The sequence below is a fragment of the Stegostoma tigrinum genome, chromosome 11 (genome assembly GCF_030684315.1).
Source record: "Stegostoma tigrinum isolate sSteTig4 chromosome 11, sSteTig4.hap1, whole genome shotgun sequence".
NCBI classification, from domain to species: domain Eukaryota; kingdom Metazoa; phylum Chordata; class Chondrichthyes; order Orectolobiformes; family Stegostomatidae; genus Stegostoma; species Stegostoma tigrinum.
In genome coordinates, this window is record NC_081364.1 from 68828545 (window position 1) to 68844663 (window position 16119).

At 50.1% G+C, this 16119-nt stretch overlaps 1 protein-coding gene across 1 annotated transcript in view; it reads left to right on the forward strand.

Annotated features, from left to right (window-relative positions):
- LOC132210215 (complement C4-like) overlaps positions 1-16119 on the forward strand; it is a 243164-nt gene that overhangs the window by 20438 nt on the left and 206607 nt on the right. The gene's annotated exons all lie outside the window — the stretch shown is intronic.

The window sequence follows — 16119 nt, forward strand, 5'->3', positions numbered from 1 at the left end:
TGACTATGTGAACAGGGATGCAGTGGCTGAGTGAAATGGGATGCTGCGACTGAGGGTAATGGGATGCAGTGACTGATGGTAATGGGATGCAGTGACTGATGGAAATGTATGCAGTGACTGAGTGAAATGCGATGCAGTGACTGAGGTCCTGGGAAGGAGTGACTGAGTGAATAGGGATGCAGTGCCCGAGCGGGCATGGGGTGCAGTGAGTGAGCGAAATGGGTTGCAGTGCCTGAGTGAAATGGGATGCATTGCCTGAGTGAAATGTGACGCACTGACTGAGTGAAATGTGACGCACTGACTGAGTGGAATGGGATGCAGTGACTGAGTGGAATGGGATGCAGTGACTGAGTGGAATGGGATGCAGTGACTGAGTGAAATGGGATGCAGTGACTGCGTGGAATGGGATGCAGTGAATGAGTGAAATGAGATGCATTGTCTGATGGAAATGTGATGCAGTGACAGAGTGACATGAGCTGCAGTGACTGATGGAAATGGGATGCAGTGACAGAGTGACATGAGCTGCAGTGTCTGATCGAAATGTGACGTGGTAACTGAAGGAAATGGGATGCAGTGACTGAGGTACTGGATAGGAGTGACTGAGGGACATGGGATGCAGTGACTGTGTGAACTGGGATGCAGTGACTGAGTGAAATGGATGCAGTTTCTCAATTGAATGGGATTTACTGTCTCCGTTAAATGGGATGCAGTGACTGAGTGAAATGGGATGCAGTGACTGAGGGAAAGGAGATGCAGTGTCTGTGGGAAATGGCATACTGTGACTCAGGGTAATGGGATGCAGTGACTGAGGGGAATGAGATGCAGTGACTGAGTGAAATGGGATGCAGTGACTGTGTGAAATGGGATGCAGTGACTGTGTGAAATGGGCTGCAGTGTCTGTGTGAACTGTAATGCAGTGACTGAGTGGTCGAGGATGCGGTGGCCGAGTGAAATAGGATGCAGTGGCTGAGTGAAATGGGATGCAGTGGCTGAGTGAAATGGGATGCAGGAATTGGTGGAAATGGGATGCAGTGACTGAGTCAAATGGGATGCAGTGTCTGTGGGAAATGGCATACTGTGACTCAGGGTAGTGGGATGCGGTGACTGACAGTAATTGGATAGAGTCACGGACGGTAATGGGATACAGTGACTGAGGGAAACGGGACGCAGTGTCAGAGTGAAATGGGATGCAGTCAATGAGTGAAATGGCCTGCAGTGATTGAGTGAAGTGGGATGCAGTGACTGAGGGAAATGGGATGCAGTGGCTGAGTGAAATGGGATGCACTGACTCTTAAAAATGGGATGCACTGACTGATGGAAATGGATTGCAGTGACTGTTGGCAATGGGATGCAGTCACTGTTGGAAAAGGGATGCACTGTCTGAGGGAAAGGAGATGCAGTGACTGTGGGAAATGGCATGCTGTGACTGTTAGAAATAGGATGCTGTGACTGACGGTTTTGGGATGCAGTGACTCGTAAATGGGATGCAGCGACTAAGCTAAATGGGATGCATGACTGATGGAAATGGGATGCAGTGACTGAGGGGAATGCGATGCAGTGACTGAGGGGAATGCGATGCAGTGACTGAGGGGAATGCGATGCAGTGACTGAGGGGAATGCGATGCAGTGACTCATGGAAATGGGATGCAGTGACTGAGGGAAGGGAGATGCAGTGACTGTGTGAAATGGGATGCAGTGACTATGTGAAATGGGCTGCAGTGTCTGTGTGATCAAGGATGCGGTGGCCGAGTGAAATGGGATGCAGTGGCTGAGTGAAATGGGATGCAGTGGCTGAGTGAAATGGGATGCAGTGGCTGAGTGAAATGGGATTCAGTGGCTGAGGAAAATGGGATGCAGTAATTGGTGGAAATGGGATGCAGTGACTGAGGGAAATGGGATGCAGTGACTGTGTCAAATGGATGCAGTGACTGAGTGTAATGGGATGCACTGACTGAGTGAAATGGAATGCTGTGACTGAGGGAAAGGAGATGCAGTGACTGAGGGAAAGGAGATGCAGTGACTGAGGGAAAGGAGATGCAGTGTCTGTGGTAAATGGCATACTGTGACTCAGGGGTAATGGGATGCAGTGACTGAGGGGAATGAGATGCAGTGGCTGAGTGAAAGGGGATGCAGTGACTGTGTGAAATGGGATGCAGTGACTGTGTGAAATGTGCTGCAGTGTCTGTGTGAACTGTAATGCAGTGACTGTGTGATCTAGGATGCGGTGGCCGAGTGAAATGGGATGCAGTGGCTGAGTGAAATGGGATGCAGTGGCTGAGTGAAATGGGATGCAGTAATTGGTGGAAATGGGATGCAGTGACTGAGGGAAATGGGATGCAGTGACTGTGTCAAATGAGTGCAGTCAATGAGTGAAGTGGGATGCAGTGACTGAGGGAAATGGGATGCAGTGGCTGAGTGAAATGGGATGCAGTGACTGTTGGAAATGGGATGCAGTGACTGTTGGAAATGGATTGCAGTGACTGTTGGCAATGGGATGCAGTCACTGTTGGAAATGGGATGCAGTGACTGTGGGAAATGGGATGCAGTGACTGAGGGAAATGGGATGCAGTGACTGGCAAATGGGATGCAATGACTGTGGGAAATGGGATGCAGTGATTGATGGAAATGGGACGCAGTGACTAAGTGAAATGGGACGCAGTGACTGATGGAAAGGAGATGCAGTGACTCTGTGAAGTTGGATGCAGTGACTGAGTGAAATGGGATGCAGTGACTGAGTGAAATGGGATTGTCGTGACTGTGGAAAGGAGATGCAGTGACTGAGGAAATGCGATGCAGTGACTGAGGGAAATGAGATGCCGAGTCTGAGTGAACTGGGATGCAGTGTCTGTTTGAAATGGGATCCTGCGACTGAAGTTAATGTGATGCAGTGACTGAGTGAAATGGGATGCAGTGACTGAGTGAAATGGGATGCAGTGACTGAGTGAAGTGGGATGCAGTGACTGAGGGTAATGGGATGCAGTGACTGAGGACAATGGGATGCAGTGACTGAGGACAATGGGATGCAGTGACTGAGGACAATGGGATGCAGTGACTGAGGGCAATGGGATGCAGTGACTGAGGGAAATGGGATGCAGTGACTGAGGGAAATGGGATACAGTCACTGGCAAATGGGATGCAATGACTGTGGGAAATGGGATGCAGTGATTGATGGAAATGGGACGCAGTGACTGATGGAAAGGAGATGCAGTGACTCTGTGAAGTTGGATGCAGTGACTGAGTGAAATGGGATGCAGTGACTGAGTGAAATGGGATTGTCGTGACTGTGGAAAGGAGATGCAGTGACTGAGGTAATGGGATGCAGTGACTGAGGGAAATGAGATGCCGAGACTGAGTGAACTGGGATGCAGTGACTGATGGAAATGGTATGCAGTGACTGAGGGAAATGGGATGCTGTGACTGAGGGAAATGAGATGCCGAGACTGAGTGAACTGGGATGCAGTGACTGATGGAAATGGTATGCAGTGACTGACGGACATGGGATGCTGTGACTGAGCGTACGGGGAAGGAGTGACTGAGTTAATAGGGAATCAGTGCCCGAGCGGGCTTGGGGTGCAGTGACTGAGGGAAAAGGGATACAGTGCCTGATCGAAAAGGGACGCACTGACTGAGTGAAATGGGATGCAGTGACTGAGTGAAATGAGATGCAGTGACTGAGGGACATGGGATGCAGTGACTGAGGGACATGGGATGCAGTGACAGAGGTACTGTGAAGGAGTGACTTAGTTAATAGGGAATCAGTGCCCGAGCGGGCTTGGGGTGCAGTGACTGAGGGAAGTGGGATACAGTGCCTGACCGAAAAGGGATGCACTGACTGAGTGAAATGGGATGCAATGACTGAGGGACATCGGATCCTGTGACACACGGACATGGGATGCAGTGACTGAGGGAAATGGGATGCAATGAATTAGTGAAATGAGATGCAGTGACTGATGGAAATTGGATGCAGTGACAGAGTGACATGCGCTGCAGTGCCTGATGGAAATGTGATGCAGTTACTGTGGGACATGGGATGCAGTGACTGAGGTACTGGGAAGGAATGACTGAGTTAATAGGGATGCAGTGCCCGAGCGGGCTTGGGGTGCAGTGACTGAGTGAAATGGGATGCAGTGACTGATGGAAATGGGATGCAGTGACTGAGGGAAATGAGATACATTGACTGAGTGAAACGGAATGCAGTAACTGACGGAAATGGGATGCAGTGAATGAGGGAAATGGGATGCAGTGACTGAGTGAAATGTGATGCAATGACTGAGCGAAATGTGATGCAGTGACTCGGTGAAAGGAGATGCAGTGCCTGTGGGAAATGGGATGCAGTGACTGAGTGAAATGAGATGCAGTGACTGAGCGAAGTGGGATGCAATCACTGAGTGAAATGCGATGTAGAAATTGGATGCAGTGTCTGATGGAAAAGTGATTCAGTGACTGCGTGAAATGAGATGCAGTGACTGATGGAAATGTGATGCAGTAACTGAAGGAAATGGGATGCAGTGATTGAGGGAAATGAGATGCAGTATTTGTAGGAAGTAGGATGCAATCACTGAGTGAAATGCGATGCAGAGACTGAGGGAAAGGAGATGCTGTGACTATGGGAAATGGGGTGCAGTGAGTGTGGGGAATTGAATGCAGCGTCTGTGAGATACGGGAAACAGTGACTGATCGAAATGGGATGCAGTGACTATGGTGAAGGAGATGTAGTGATTGAGTGAAATGTGATGCAGTGACTGAGGAAAATGGGATGCAGTGAATTAGTGAAATGAGATGCAGCGACTGATGGAAATTGGATGCAGTGACAGAGTGACATGCGCTGCAGTGCCTGATGGAAATGTGATGCAGTTATTGTGGGACATGGGATGCGGTGACTGAGGTACTGGGAAAGAGTGACTGAGTTAATAAGGATGCAGTGCCCGAACGGGCTTGAGGTGCAGTGACTGAGGGTAATGGGTTGCAGTCACTGAGTGAAATGGGATGCTGTGACACTGTGGAATGGGATGCAGTGACTCAGTGGAATGTGACGCATTGACTGAGGGAAAGGAGATGCACTGGATGTGGGAAATAGGATGCTCTGACTGAGGGTAATGTGATGCAGTGACTCTGGGTAACGCGATGCAGTGACTGTGGTTAATGGGATGCAGTGAATGAGGGATAGTAGATGCAGTGAATGTGGGAAATTGGATGCAATGACTGAGGGAAATGGGATGCAGTGACTGATGGAAATCAGATGCAGTGTCTGAGGGAAATGGGATGCAGTGTCTGAGGGAAATTGGATGCTGTGACTGAGCGTACTGGGATGCAGTGACTGAGCGTACTGGGATGCAGTGACTGAGGGTAATGGGATGTAGTGACTGATGGTAATGGGATGCAGTGACTGAGGTGAAATGGGCTGCAGAGACTGAGTGAAATGGCATGCAATGATTGAGGAATGGAGATGCAGTGACTGTGGGAAATGGGATGCAGTGACTGATGGAAATGGGATGCAGTGACTAAGGGACATGGGATGCAGTGACTGAGGGACATGGGATGCACTGACTGAGGGATATGGGATGCACTGACTGTGGGACATGGGATGCAATGACTGAGGGACATGGGATGCAGTGACAGAGGTACTGGGAAGGAGTGACTGAGTTAATAGGGAATCAGTGCCCGAGCGGGCTTGGGGTGCAGTGACTGAGGGAAATGGGATACAGTGCCTGATCGAAAAGGGACGCACTGACTGAGTGAAATGGGATGCAGTGACTGAGTGAAATGAGATGCAGTGACTGAGTGAAATGAGATGCAGTGACTGAGGGACATGGGATGCAGTGACTGAGGGACATGGGATGCAGTGACAGAGGTACTGTGAAGGAGTGACTTAGTTAATAGGGAATCAGTGCCCGAGCGGGCTTGGGGTGCAGTGACTGAGGGAAGTGGGATACAGTGCCTGACCGAAAAGGGAGGCACTGACTGAGTGAAATGGGATGCAGTGACTGAGGGACATCGGATCCTGTGACACACGGACATGGGATGCAGTGACTGAGGGAAATGGGATGCAGTGAATTAGTGAAATGAGATGCAGTGACTGATGGAAATGGGATGCAGTGACAGAGTGACATGCGCTGCAGTGCCTGATGGAAATGTGATGCAGTTACTGTGGGACATGGGATGCAGTGACTGAGGTACTGGGAAGGAGTGACTGAGTTAATAGGGATGCAGTGCCCGAGCGGTCTTGAGGTGCAGTGACTGAGTGAAATGGGATGCAGTGACTGAGTGAAATGGGATGCAGTGACTGAGTGATATGAGATACATTGACTGAGTGAAATGGAATGCAGTAACTGAGGGAAATGGGATGCAGTGAATGAGGGAAATGGGATGCAGTGACTGAGTGAAATGTGATGCAGTGACTGAGTGAAATGTGATGCAGTGACTCAGTGAAAGGAGATGCAGTGCCTGTGGGTAATGGGATGCAGTGACTGAGTGAAATGAGATGCAGTGACTGAGCGAAATGGGATGCAATCACTGAGTGAAATGCGATGCAGAAATTAGATGCAGTGTCTGATGGAAATGTGATTCAGTGACTGCGTGAAATGGGATGCAGTGAATGAGTGAAATGAGTTGCAGTGACTGATGGAAATGTGATGCAGTAACCTAAGGAAATGGGATTCAGTGACTGAGGGAAATGAGATGCAGTATTTGTAGGAAGTAGGATGCAATCACTGAGTGAAATGCGATGCAGAGACTGAGGGAAAGGAGATGCTGTGACTATGGGAAATTGGATGCAGTGAGTGTGGGAAATTGAATGCAGCATCTGTGAGATACGGGAAACAGTGACTGATCGAAATGGATTGCAGTGACTGTGGTGAAGGAGATGTAGTGATTGAGTGAAATGGGATGCAGTGACTGAGGGAAATGGGATGCAGTGACTGAGGGAAATGGGATGCAGTGACTGCATGAAATGGGATGCCGTCACTGAGTGAAATGTGTTTCAGTCACTGAGTGTAACATGTTGCAGTCACTGAGTGAAATGGGATGCAGTGACTGAGGGAAATGGGATGCAGTGACTGAGTGAAATGTGATGCGGTGACTGAGGGAAATGGGATGCAGTGACTGAGGGACATGGGATGCAGTGACTGCGTGAAATGGGATGCAGTGACTGAGTGAAATGTGATGCGGTGACTGAGGGAAATGGGATGCAGTGACTGAGGGACATGGGATGCATCGACTGAGTGAAATGCGATGCTGAGACTGAGGGAAAGGAGATGCTGTGACTGTGGGAAATGGGATGCAGTGAGTGTGGGAAATTGAATACAGCGTCTCTGAGATACGGGAAACAATGACTGTTGGAAATGGGATGCAGTGACTGTGGTGAAGGAGATGCAATGATTGAGTGAAATGGGATGCAGTGACTGACGGAAATGGGATGCAGTGTCTGTTTGAAATGGGATCCTGCGACTGAAGTTAATTGTATGCAGTGATTGAGTGAAATGGGATGCAGTGACTGAGGGATGTGGGATGCAGTGACTGAGGGATGTGGGATGCAGTGACTGAGGGAAATGCGATGCAGTGACTGATGGCAATGGGATGCAGTGACTGAGGGACATGGGATGCAGTGAATGAGGGAAATGGGATGCAGTGACTGAGTGAAATGAGATGCAGTGACTGAGGGAAATGGGATGCAGTGACTGTGGTGAAAGGGATGCAGTGATTGAGTGAAATGGGATGCAGTGACTGAGTGAAATGGGATGCAGTGACTGAGTGAGATGGGATGCAGTGACTGCGTGAAATGGGATGCAGTGACTGCGTGAAATGGGATGCAGTTAATGAGTGAAATGAGATGCAGTGACTGATGGAAATTGAATGCAGTGACAGAGTGACATGAGCTGCAGTGCCTGATGGAAATGGGATGCAGTTACTGTGGGACGTGGGATGCAGTGACTGAGGTCCTGGGAAGGAGTCACTGAGTTTTTAGGGATGCAGTGCCCGAGCGGGCTTGGAGTTCAGTGACTGAGGGAAATGGGATACAGTGGCTGAGAGAAATGGGTCGCACTGTCTTGGTGAAATGGGATGCAGTGGCTGAGTGAAATGGGATGCAGTAACTGGTGGAAATGGGATACAGTGATTGATCGAAATGGGATGCGGTGACTGGCAGTAATTGGATGGAGTGACAGACAGTAATGGGATGCAGTGACTGAGTGAAATGAGATGCGGTGACTGAGCGAAATGGGATGCAGTGAATTCGTGAAATGAGATGCAGTGACTGATGGAAATTGGATGCAGTGACAGAGTGACATGCGCTGCAGTGCCTGATGGAAATGTGATGCAGTTACTGTTGGCATGGGATGCAGTGACTGAGGTACTGGGAAGGAGTGACTGAGTTAATAGGGATGCAGTGCCCGAGCGGGCTTGGGGTGCAGTGACTGAGTGAAATGGGATGCTGTGACAGAGTGAAATGAGATACATTGACTGAGTGAAATGAAATGCAGTAACTGAGGGAAATGGGATACAGTGAATGAGGGAAATGGGATGCTTTGACTGAGTGAAATGAGATGCAGTGACTGATGGCAATGGGATGCAGTAACTTAGGGACATGGGATGCAGTGAATGAGGGACGTGGGATGCAGTGAATGAGGGACGTGGGATGCAGTGACTGAGGGACATGGGGTGCAGTGACTGCGTGAAATGGGATGCAGTGACTGAGTGAAATGAGATGCGGTGACTGAGGGAAATGGGATACAGTGACTGAGGGACATGGGATGCAGTGACTGAGGGACATTGGATGCACTGACTGAGGGACATGGGATGCATCGACTGAGTGAAATGCGATGCAGAGACTGAGGGAAAGGAGATGCTGTGACTGTGGGAAATGGGATGCAGTGAGTGTGGGAAATTGAATACAGCGTCTGTGAGATACGGGAAACACTGACTGTTGGAAATGGGTTGCAGTGACTGTGGTAAAGGAGATGCAATGATTGAGTGAAATGGGATGCAGTGATTGAGTGAAATGTGAAGCACTGACTGAGTGAAATGGGATGCACTGACTGAGTTAAATGGGATGCAGTGGCTGAATGAAATGGGATGCAGTGACTGAGTGAAATGTGATTCAGTCACTGAGTGAAATGGGATGCAGTCAGTGAGTGAAATGTGTTGCAGTGACTGAGTGAAATGGGATGCAGTGACTGAGTGAACGGGATACAGTGACTGATGGAAATGGTATGCTGTGACTGAGAGAAATGGGATGCAGTGACTGACGGAAATGGGATGCAGTGTCTGTTTGAAATGGGATCCTGCGACTGTAGCTAATGGGATGCAGTGACTGAGGGATGTGGGATGCAGTGACTGAGTGAGGTGGGATGCAGTGACTGAGGACAATGGGATGCAGTGACTGAGGACAATGGGATGCAGTGACTGAGGGAAATGGGATACAGTGACTGAGGGAAATGGGATGCAGTGACTGGGAAATGGGATGCAGTGATTGATGGAAATGGGGCCCAGTGACTAAGTGAAATGGGACGCAGTGACTGATGGAAAGGAGATGCAGTGACTGAGTGAAATGGGATGCAGTGACTGAGTGAAATGGGATTGCCGTGACTGTGGAAAGGAGATGCAGTGACTGAGGAAATGGGATGCAGTGTCTGAGGGAAATGGGATGCAGTGACTGAGGGAAATGGGATGCAGTGACCGAGGACAATGGGATGCAGTGACTGAGTGAACTGTGATTCAGTCGCTGAGTGAACTGTGATTCAGTCGCTGAGTGAACTGTGATGCAGTGGCTGAGTGGAATGGGATGCCGTGACTGAGTGAAATGAGATGCAGTGACTGAGGGACATGGGATGCAGTGACTGAGGGACATGGGTTGCACTGACTGAGGGACATGGGATGCAGTGACAGAGGTACTGGGGAGGAGTGACTGAGTTAATAGGGTATCAGTGCCCGAGCGGGCTTGGGGTGCAGTGACTGAGGGAAATGGGATACAGTGCCTGATCGAAAAGGGACGCACTGACTGAGTGAAATGGGATGCAGTGACTGAGTGAAATGAGATGCAATGACTGAGGGACAAGGGATGCAGTGACTGAGGGACAAGGGATGCAGTGACTGAGGGACATGGGATGCAGTGACTGAGGGACATGCGATGCAGTGACTGAGGGACATGGGATGCAGTGACTGAGGGACATGGGATGCAGTGACTGAGGCACATGGGATGCAGTGACATAGGTACTGGGAAGGAGTGACTGAGTTAATAGGGAATCAGTGCCCGAGCGGGCTTGGGGTGCAGTGACTGAGGGAAGTGGGATACAGTGCCTGACCGAAAAGGGAGGCACTGACTGAGTGAAATGGGATGCAGTGACTGAGGGACATCGGATCCTGTGACACACGGACATGGGATGCAGTGACTGAGGGAAATGGGATGCAGTGAATTAGTGAAATGAGCTGCAGTGACTGATGGAAATTGGATGCAGTGACAGAGTGACATGCGCTGCAGTGCCTGATGGAAATGTGATGCAGTTACTGTGGGACATGGGATGCAGTGACTGAGGTACTGGGAAGGAGTGACTGAGTTAATAGGGATGCAGTGCCCGAGCGGGCTTGGGGTGCAGTGACTGAGTGAAATGGGATGCAGTGACAGAGTGAAATGAGATACATTGACTGAGTGAAATGAAAGGCAGTAACTGAGGGAAATGGGATGCAGTGAATGAGGGAAATGGGATGCTTTGACTGAGTGAAATGAGATGCAGTGACTGATGGCAATGGGATGCAGTAACTGAGGGACATGGGATGCAGTGACTGAGGGACGTGGGATGCAGTGAATGAGGGATGTGGGATGCAGTGAATGAGGGACGTGGGATGCAGTGAATGAGGAACGTGGGATGCAGTGACTGAGGGACATGGGATGCAGTGACTGAGTGAAATGCGATGCAGAGACTGAGGGAAAGGAGATGCTGTGACTGTGGGAAATGGGATGCAGTGAGTGTGGGAAATTCAATACAGCGTCTGTGAGATACGGGAAACACTGACTGTTGGAAATGGGTTGCAGTGACTGTGGTAAAGGAGATGCAATGATTGAGTGAAATGGGATGCAGTGATTGAGTGAAATGGGAAGCACTGACTGAGTGAAATGGGATGCACTGACTGAGTTAAATGGGATGCAGTGGCTGAATGAAATGGGATGCAGTGACTGAGTGAAATGTGATTCAGTCACTGAGTGAAATGGGATGCAGTCAGTGAGTGAAATGTGTTGCAGTGACTGAGTGAAATGGGATGCAGTGACTGAGTGAACGGGATACAGTGACTGATGGAAATGGTGTGCTGTGACTGAGAGAAATGGGATGCAGTGACTGACGGAAATGGGATGCAGTGTCTGTTTGAAATGGGATCCTGCGACTGTAGCTAATGGGATGCAGTGACTGAGGGATGTGGGATGCAGTGACTGAGTGAGGTGGGATGCAGTGACTGAGGACAATGGGATGCAGTGACTGAGGACAATGGGATGCAGTGACTGAGGGAAATGGGATACAGTGACTGAGGGAAATGGGATGCAGTGACTGGGAAATGGGATGCAGTGATTGATGGAAATGGGGCCCAGTGACTAAGTGAAATGGGACGCAGTGACTGATGGAAAGGAGATGCAGTGACTGAGTGAAATGGGATGCAGTGACTGAGTGAAATGGGATTGCCGTGACTGTGGAAAGGAGATGCAGTGACTGAGGAAATGGGATGCAGTGTCTGAGGGAAATGGGATGCAGTGACTGAGGGAAATGGGATGCAGTGACCGAGGACAATGGGATGCAGTGACTGAGTGAACTGTGATTCAGTCACTGAGTGAACTGTGATTCAGTCGCTGAGTGAACTGTGATGCAGTGGCTGAGTGGAATGGGATGCCGTGACTGAGTGAAATGAGATGCAGTGACTGAGGGACATGGGATGCAGTGACTGAGGGACATGGGTTGCACTGACTGAGGGACATGGGATGCAGTGACAGAGGTACTGGGGAGGAGTGACTGAGTTAATAGGGTATCAGTGCCCGAGCGGTCTTGGGGTGCAGTGACTGAGGGAAATGGGATACAGTGCCTGATCGAAAAGGGACGCACTGACTGAGTGAAATGGGATGCAGTGACTGAGTGAAATGAGATGCAATGACTGAGTGACAAGGGATGCAGTGACTGAGGGACAAGGGATGCAGTGACTGAGGGACATGGGATGCAGTGACTGAGGGACAAGGGATGCAGTGACTGAGGGACATGGGATGCAGTGACTGAGGGACATGCGATGCAGTGACTGAGGGACATGGGATGCAGTGACTGAGGGACATGGGATGCAGTGACTGAGGCACATGGGATGCAGTGACATAGGTACTGGGAAGGAGTGACTGAGTTAATAGGGAATCAGTGCCCGAGCGGGCTTGGGGTGCAGTGACTGAGGGACATGGGATGCAGTGACTGAGGGACATGCGATGCAGTGACTGAGGGACATGCGATGCAGTGACTGAGGGACATGGGATGCAGTGACTGAGGGACATGGGATGCAGTGACTGAGGCACATGGGATGCAGTGACATAGGTACTGGGAAGGAGTGACTGAGTTAATAGGGAATCAGTGCCCGAGCGGGCTTGGGGTGCAGTGACTGAGGGAAGTGGGATACAGTGCCTGACCGAAAAGGGAGGCACTGACTGAGTGAAATGGGATGCAGTGACTGTGGGACATCGGATCCTGTGACACACGGACATGGGATGCAGTGACTGAGGGAAATGGGATGCAGTGAATTAGTGAAATGAGCTGCAGTGACTGATGGAAATTGGATGCAGTGACAGAGTGACATGCGCTGCAGTGCCTGATGGAATTGTGATGCAGTTACTGTGGGACATGGGATGCAGTGACTGAGGTGCTGGGAAGGAGTGACTGAGTTAATAGGGATGCAGTGCCCGAGCGGGCTTGGGGTGCAGTGACTGAGTGAAATGGGATGCTGTGACAGAGTGAAATGAGATACATTGACTGAGTGAAATGAAAGGCAGTAACTGAGGGAAATGGGATGCAGTGAATGAGGGAAATGGGATGCTTTGACTGAGTGAAATGAGATGCAGTGACTGATGGCAATGGGATGCAGTGAATGAGGGACGTGGGATGCAGTGAATGAGGGATGTGGGATGCAGTGAATGAGGAACGTGGGATGCAGTGACTGAGTGAAATGGGATGCAGTGACTGAGTGAAATGGGATTGCCGTGACTGTGGAAAGGAGATGCAGTGACTGAGGAAAGGGGATGCAGTGTCTGAGGGAAATGGGATGCAGTGACTGAGGGAAATGGGATGCAGTGACCGAGGACAATGGGATGCAGTGACTGAGTGAACTGTGATTCAGTCACTGAGTGAACTGTGATTCAGTCGCTGAGTGAACTGTGATGCAGTGGCTGAGTGGAATGGGATGCCGTGACTGAGTGAAATGAGATGCAGTGACTGAGGGACATGGGATGCAGTGACTGAGGGACATGGGTTGCACTGACTGAGGGACATGGGATGCAGTGACAGAGGTACTGGGGAGGAGTGACTGAGTTAATAGGGTATCAGTGCCCGAGCGGGCTTGGGGTGCAGTGACTGAGGGAAATGGGATACAGTGCCTGATCGAAAAGGGACGCACTGACTGAGTGAAATGGGATGCAGTGACTGAGTGAAATGAGATGCAATGACTGAGGGACAAGGGAAGCAGTGACTGAGGGACAAGGGATGCAGTGACTGAGGGACATGGGATGCAGTGACTGAGGGACAAGGGATGCAGTGACTGAGGGACATGGGATGCAGTGACTGAGGGACATGCGATGCAGTGACTGAGGGACATGGGATGCAGTGACTGAGGGACATGGGATGCAGTGACTGAGGCACATGGGATGCAGTGACATAGGTACTGGGAAGGAGTGACTGAGTTAATAGGGAATCAGTGCCCGAGCGGGCTTGGGGTGCAGTGACTGAGGGACATGGGATGCAGTGACTGAGGGACATGGGATGCAGTGACTGAGGGACATGGGATGCAGTGACTGAGGGACATGGGATGCAGTGACTGAGGCACATGGGATGCAGTGACATAGGTACTGGGAAGGAGTGACTGAGTTAATAGGGAATCAGTGCCCGAGCGGGCTTGGGGTGCAGTGACTGAGGGAAGTGGGATACAGTGCCTGACCGAAAAGGGAGGCACTGACTGAGTGAAATGGGATGCAGTGACTGAGCGACATCGGATCCTGTGACACACGGACATGGGATGCAGTGACTGAGGGAAATGGGATGCAGTGAATTAGTGAAATGAGCTGCAGTGACTGATGGAAATTGGATGCAGTGACAGAGTGACATGCGCTGCAGTGCCTGATGGAAATGTGATGCAGTTACTGTGGGACATGGGATGCAGTGACTGAGGTACTGGGAAGGAGTGACTGAGTTAATAGGGATGCAGTGCCCGAGCGGGCTTGGGGTGCAGTGACTGAGTGAAATGGGATGCTGTGACAGAGTGAAATGAGATACATTGACTGAGTGAAATGAAATGCAGTAACTGAGGGAAATGGGATGCAGTGAATGAGGGAAATGGGATGCTTTGACTGAGTGAAATGAGATGCAGTGACTGATGGCAATGGGATGCAGTAACTGAGGTACATGGGATGCAGTGACTGAGGGCCATGTGATGCAGTGACTGAGGAACGTGGGCTGCAGTGAATGAGGGACGTGGGATGCAGTGAATGAGGGATGTGGGATGCAGTGAATGAGGAACGTGGGATGCAGTGACTGAGGGACATGGGATGCAGTGACTGAGTGAAATGCGATGCAGAGACTGAGGGAAAGGAGATGCTGTGACTGTGGGAAATGGGATGCAGTGAGTGTGGGAAATTCAATACAGCGTCTGTGAGATACGGGAAACACTGACTGTTGGAAATGGGTTGCAGTGACTGTGGTAAAGGAGATGCAATGATTGAGTGAAATGGGATGCAGTGATTGAGTGAAATGGGAAGCACTGACTGAGTTAAATGGGATGCAGTGGCTGAATGAAATGGGATGCAGTGACTGAGTGAAATGTGATTCAGTCACTGAGTGAAATGGGATGCAGTCAGTGAGTGAAATGGGATGCAGTGACTGAGTGAAATGGGATACAGTGACTGAGTGAAATGGGATACAGTGACTGAGGGAAATGGGATGCAGTGACTGAGGGAAATGAGATGCCGAGACTGAGTTACCGGGATGCAGTGACTGATGGAAATGGTATGCAGTGACAGAGGGAAATGGGATGCAGTGACTGACGGAAATGGGATGCAGTGTCTGTGTGAAATGGGATCCTGCGACTGAATTTAATGGGATGCAGTGACTGAGTGAAATGGGATGCAGTGACTGAGTGAAATGAGATACATTGTCTGAGTGAAATGGAATGCAGAAACTGAGGGAAATGGTATGCAGTGACTGACGGAAATGGGATGCAGTGACTGAGTGAAATAGGATGCAGTGACTGAGTGAAATAGGATGCAGTGACTGAGGACAATGGGATGCAGTGACTGGGAAATGGGACGCAGTGATTGATGGAAATGGGACGCAGTGACGAAGTGAAATGGGATGCAGTGACTGATGGAAAGGAGATGCAGTGATTCTGTGAAATGGGATGCTGTGACTGAGGGAAATGGGATGCAGTGACTGAGGGAAATGAGATGCCGAGACTGAGTGAAATGGGATGCAGTGACTGATGGAAATGGTATGCAGTGACTGAGCGAAATGGGTTGCAGTGACTTAGGGAAAGGAGATGCAGTGACCGTGGGAAATGGCATACTGTGACTCAGGGTAATGGGATGCAGTGACTGAGGGGAATGGGATGCAGTGAGTGTGTGAAATTGAATGCAGCGTCTTAGAGATACGGGAAACAGTGACTGATGGAAATGGGATGCAGTGACTGAGGGAAATGGGATGCAGTGACTGAGTCAAATGGGATGCAGTGACTGAGTGAGATGGGATGCAATGACTGCGTAAAATGGGATGCAGTGACTGCGTGAAATGGGATGCAGTGACTGCGTGAAATGGGACGCAGTGACTGAGTGAAATGGGACGCAGTGACTGAGTGAAATGGGATGCAGTGACTGAGTGAAATGGGATGCAGTGACTGAGTGAAATGGGA